This window comes from Emys orbicularis, chromosome 15, assembly GCF_028017835.1.
Source record: "Emys orbicularis isolate rEmyOrb1 chromosome 15, rEmyOrb1.hap1, whole genome shotgun sequence".
In the NCBI taxonomy this organism is placed as follows: Eukaryota; Metazoa; Chordata; order Testudines; family Emydidae; genus Emys; species Emys orbicularis.
Window position 1 is genome coordinate 34,654,073 of NC_088697.1, and position 6,000 is coordinate 34,660,072.

A 6,000-nucleotide genomic window follows, 5' to 3' on the forward strand; every position below is an offset into this window, starting at 1 on the left:
ACGTACCACCCACCTTTCTGTCACAGCTCACCTGCCTCTGTGGTCTCAAAGCTGTAGCCTTTTCTGACTGGAAATCCTCCACCTGCCTCATTCTTGGTTTTGTTTGCTTTTCTTTCTCAACTTTCGGGAGGTAGTTTGAGACTAAAAGTGGTTAATGTTCTGAAGCCAGACGACATCAAGATTTCTCCAACAGCTACCTGTGAAACCCTGCAGTGGACACTATAGCAGCTTCTCTAGAAGGCTGAAGATAGTGAAATACACATGTTTGAGGTTAGACTGAACATAAACTATAATCTGAACATGACTTTGAATAACAGAAACAAGCAACTTCTGAGCTGGAACTTAACTGTTTCATAAATTTGATTTGAGCTTTAATTCTTCTTAAACGACAAATGGAATGGGCTGGCTTTGCTGGAGAGGAGCTGGCTGTGAAAATGCCAGTGCAGCTCATTGTATACTTCTTGAAATGTAAAAATCCAGACACTTCAGTACGCCCAGATAGCCCTTTGCAGATGGCTGTCTCCTTAGCAGGGTTAAACTAGGAGTCGCGTCTTTACTTTCTTATGAAGTTTTATTTAAAGTATCTGATAATTGGGTGATCGTATTCTTAGAGCAGGGTTGCTCAGTTGTATGGTCTTGGTTAAATGACACATTCTTCTCCTTTCTGCATCTTCATATCTTTACAGAGTAATTTTTCATGTACAGCTGCTACCATGCACAAGCAGTAGATTGTGGGACTTCTGCCCATGCTTTTTGTGTACTTCTGGGTACTTGATATATAAGGAATGGTGATGCTTCAGCCTCACAATTAGGTGGGATTAGGTCAAGTAACTGATCTACCTTTGGCATACTTCCAGGTGAAAGAGGCCATGTACGTCTTTAGCATCCAAACATTTCTAGAATTTGATGTGTTTAAGGAGCAGGTCCTACAGGATTTTATTTTCAAAATTGATCCTTGAGTCTTAAAAGATCTAACTTTTTCTTTCTCTACTTGTATTTATTGCTTTGAAATGTTTGCTGTGTAAACTACCTTTCACAGAGGCTGCAGTACCCTCATGGGTTATTTATTCCCTCAACCACTTGACTGCTCATCTTGGTGCGATCACAGTAATTGTGGTATAACCACCAGGATCCACAAGGATGAAGATGGCAGATTTTTCTGCACTCTTTAGATTAAAGCTGCGGAGCATCTCCTTAAAGGGTCACTGGGGTCAAACACTTAAATTTAATAAAAACTAGTTGTTTACCAAATATCAGTGTGTTGATGTGTGTGGGAGGAAAACTGAATGTAAAGTTAGGGTTTGCTTTTTTTTTTTCTTTTTTTCTTTTGCAAGAATTGCACTCTTTTGGCACATCTGCTGTGCATATAGTGCAACATTCTGCTGGCCGTTTGAGAACCAAAAAGTGAAAGTGATTCTAAACAAAATGAAACTGCAGTGTCATTGCCTAGGCTGAAGCTAATGCAAAAAATACACAATGTAAATGAATGTTAGTCTCTAATGTGATGGTAATAACACACAGCTAAAGAAATGCATTTTAAAAATAGTTTTTAATTTGAATGTCCTTTTCTAATTAGCCGTCAGAGCTGTTCTTTAAGCCTATAGATGAAAAATTAAAGTCCATTTTCTGTCCTTAGTCTACAGGCAATCCTATCTCATGTCAATAGAAACTGCATGCGTAGATAAGGGATGCTGTGCAGCTTTAAACGTTAAGAGAGACACATACAGGCTTAAGTGCAAAAGGCAGTGTTATGGAGATCTCTCTTTCGAAGGATATTTCAAAAAGCTGCTTGTTAATGGAACCTAATTGTGTGTGTGTTGGGGGGCGGGGTTCTTTGTAAACATTTATTGTTTGGCTATCTTTTTACAGGCTATGATATGAACTGATTGAAAAGGAGAGGTATGATCAGTAGGTCTGGTTACTAGCCTTTACAGACTTTGTGGGGTCCCATACTGGCAATCCTCCCTATTCCCATAGGCATTTCTTGTAATGTGGTATATTTAAAAAAAAAAAAAAAAAAAAAACTGCTTCTTTCAAATATCTGTTGAATACACTTAAGGATTTCACAGTCAGATGAGTTGAGGTAATGGGAAAGGGGACTACAGCCAGGCAGAGAATGGGACAAATAACAGTGGGGTGAAGTTGGGGATACTGAAAAGTTTTATACAGACCTCTGCAAATTGTTCACTCTTTACTCAGCTAAGTTAATTACTTCTTTTCAAATTAGAATATGCATGTATGTACATACAGGGTGTGTGTGTGTGTGGGGGGGGGGTGTATATGTATGTTTACGGAAGTTTTCTTCTGTTTCCTCTGAGTTAATCATTACTTAGGGACTTGTTTCCTGTGAAAACATCTTTGTTTGGGTTAGATTTCAAAATCTATAGAGCTGGGGGCTTGTGGGCAACTAGCAAGCCAATCTGATCCCAGATGGGACAGCAGCTGTGACTTAGATCTTATTTGTTCCTTTCAGCTGTCTTTTTTTCTTCCCTTCATATACATAATGAATATACAGTGAAGGTGTCATATCCTTGGTAGCAGAGATTCAGTGAAACCTCTTGTAAAATAAAAAGCTGGTGTGTACCCTGTGATATTGTAGCTCCTTTACATGAGTGCCCCTCAACTCAGGACTCCTTTCACAGGTATCTGCTTGCTTTGCTCACTTGCACAGGTTCTGGAGCAAACACCCACACTGAGCCTGAGCTAGTGCCCCACACTTGTGCTCTTTTGTACTTTGATGCCTTCTTTGTGGGTGGATTATTTTAACCCCAGATTTCAGTACAAAGAAAAATAGGAACTGTTTAGCTATTTAAGAGATTAGAGTACAATGATTTATTTAAAGATGAAATGGATGAAATTCTGCACCTTTGTAAATGTTTAAGAAGAGTTCCATTGCTGTGTAATGGCCTGAACTTGTTAACTTATTAAACTAAATGGGAGTTATAAACAGTATCTTGTGTCCTCACTTCACGCGTCTTGGAGTTGGTTGAAAGGGTTTGAATAGCCAGAAATCCCTGGATTTTTGTTGTTGTTTGTTTTAAAAAAAATTGTTACACTTAACAGCTTATGGAATTTGAAATGTAGTGTAGTGGTGGAATAATAGTTAATGAGAGATGAAGCCTTCAGCAGTTGCTGTGTGTCTAGACTAGTACTATCAGTCCATCTCTTCTGCAATATACCGTTTTTCAGAGAGAAGCAATGGGTGGGGGGAATGCACCCATACAAGTTTGTGGTGTGGGTGATGTAATACTCCAGCAGTATTAGTGTCAAGGCTGCTTCCCCACTCTGAACTTTTGGGTACAGATGTGGGGGCCTGCATGAAAACTTCTAAGCTTAACTACCAGCTTAGATCTGGTCCGCTGCCACCACTCCCAATGTGCTAATTCCCTTCCCTGGGTAGCCTTGAGAGACTCTTCACCAATTCCCTGGTGGATCAAGATCCAACCCCCTTGGATCTAAAAACAAGGAAAATCAATCAGGTTCTTAAAAAGAAGGCTTTTAATTAAAGAAAAAGGTCAAAATCATCTCTGTAAAATCAGGATGGAAAATAACTTTACAGGGTAATCAAACTTAAAGAGCCCAGAGGACCCCCCTCTAGCCTTAGGTTCAAAGTTACAGCAAACAGAGATAAACACTCTAGCAAAAAGGTACGTTTACAAGTTGAGAAAACAAAGATAAAACTAACACGCCTTGCCTGGCTGCTTACTTACAAGTTTGCAATATGAGAGACTTGTTCAGAAAGATTTTGAGAGCATGGATTGATGTCTGGTCCCTCTCAGTCCCAAGAGCGAACTCCCCCAAACAACGAGCACAAACAAAATCCTTCCCCCCACCAAGATTTGAAAGTATCTTGTCCCCTTATTGGTCCTTTGGGTCAGGTGTCAGCCAGGTTACCTGAGCTTCTTAAGCCTTTACAGGTAAAAGGATTTTGGAGTCTCTGGCCAGGAGGGATTTTATAGTATTGTACACAGGAGGGCTGTTACCCTTCCCTTTATAGTTATGACAATTAGTTACCTCGGTTAAATAGTTAGCTCTGTTCCTTCTTGACTTTCTCTGGTGTATACCTTGTGCTCTTGGCTCTTCCTTTCCACCTGCCTCTGCAACAGCTTTGGGATACCTTTTAACCTGTTAAGTGATGCAACTCATTGGACCTCCCTGTGTGGAAACTTAGCTCTGCTGGATATAGGACGTAGCCTATGCTGAGGCATGTCTTATTTCTAATCTAGTGTCCCATCTCCTGTATAGGATACATTGTGTCCTTGATTCCACTAATACTAAGGTAAAGAATCCTACACTTTCAGCATGGTTATGATTATACATAATAATAAACGATACTCTTAATCTTTGTATGGTTGTTTCCACATATCTGCCCTTCATTGCTTTGAAAAAAATAGGAAACCAGCTTCCTGTGGGGTGAGCAGGCCACCAGCAGCTGTGTGACCTTATGTAAAAATGTCTTGTATAGTGATAGCTATATAGCAAAAGCCACTTGCACATCATGCAACAACAAATTGGTCCTAGAAAACCTATAAACAATGCTACATATTCTTGAGCCTCATCCAGTGGCCCATTATCTTTTAACCAACTACTTACGTATGAATAGATGGAAAAAAAGTGCCGTATAAAAATTCATATTGTTATTCCCTGGAACATAGAGGGAGGAAAGAGGAAGGATGTCTGGGGTGGGAGCATTCATGAACAACTGACGGGAATGGGGGAGTGTTTAGAGCATCTAAGGAGCTGTCAATGGGGGGAGCAGAAGGAGAATAGTGTAGGGAGTGTTAAGGAGACAGACACACCTGGAGATACTTGCAAGAGGAGGCATGGTGGCAGATTGGAGGGGGTTGCAAATGGAGATGGCTAAGATGAGTTGAGGGTAGCACATAGGGAAATGATTAAGGGAAGCCCTTAGCTCCCTCCTGCACCACTAATCTTCCTGAGCTCACACCCCAAAATAGGAACTATCTAGTATAGCAGATGAAGGGAAGAGGACACTTGAATGTGTATAGAGAGACACATTGAAAATGTCCAGCAGGGGTAATGAGGGAGACTTGGTTAGGGAGGGCTTGAAGGGGGACTTGTTTTAGGGGGTACATGCAGGGATGAGTACAGGGTGCTGACAGAGACTTGTAATGGGGAGAAGTTTGCAAATGTTCTCAATAGGGACTTGCTTTTGGGTGAGCAGACAGGGAGAAGTTTAGAGTTTGCTTAGAGTTTGCAGTAAACCACTGGGACGAGAATATGTACGGTTAGCGTTAGGGATGCAATCAGAGATGGGGAGAAGGCAAGCATGTAGTTTTGGGGGGAATGCACGTGGGAGACTCTGGATGTGCAGAGGTGTAGTTTCAAGGAATATGAATGAGCAAATGGTGTATAGTAAAGGGCACATAAAGGGGATGTGTTTATGTTTGGAGGGAGAATCATGTGGAAAGGTGATAGGAGTAACACATCAGGGGCCTGTTTAGGGGAAGGACACAAAGTAATTGCAGGAAAGGTTAATAGAGTGGGGAGCTGATTAGGATGTCTGACAGGGATGTGGTTAGAGAGAGAATATGTGGTTGGTTTGGCTTTCTGAGGAAGGGAGGGAGATTGGAGAATACCATTCTTAGGCATGTGAGAGCAGCCAGATTATGTGAAAAATGGTTTTATCATTGCTACTAAATCAATCCAGATTGAACCCTGTGCTTCAGTTTCAGCTGGGCTAAGATCTGAATAGAACACAAACAGGAAACACATTTTTTTCAGATTTTGAAAGAAATGTACTGACGTGACTAGAACTGACCTGGAGGGTATTTTTTTTAAGTTATCATTGCACAATCAAAAGTATCACTTTTTGAAATATTTTAAAATTAAAGCTAGCTTAAACATTCCATGCTCCTTAAAGAGAGAGAAAAGTACAATTTATAAATTAGAGTCCAGGACCAAGTTTTGCTAAAATAAGCACCTGCAGCAGAAACCCAGAGAAGTGAGAATGACTTGTCAGAATTCAGTAGCGTAATC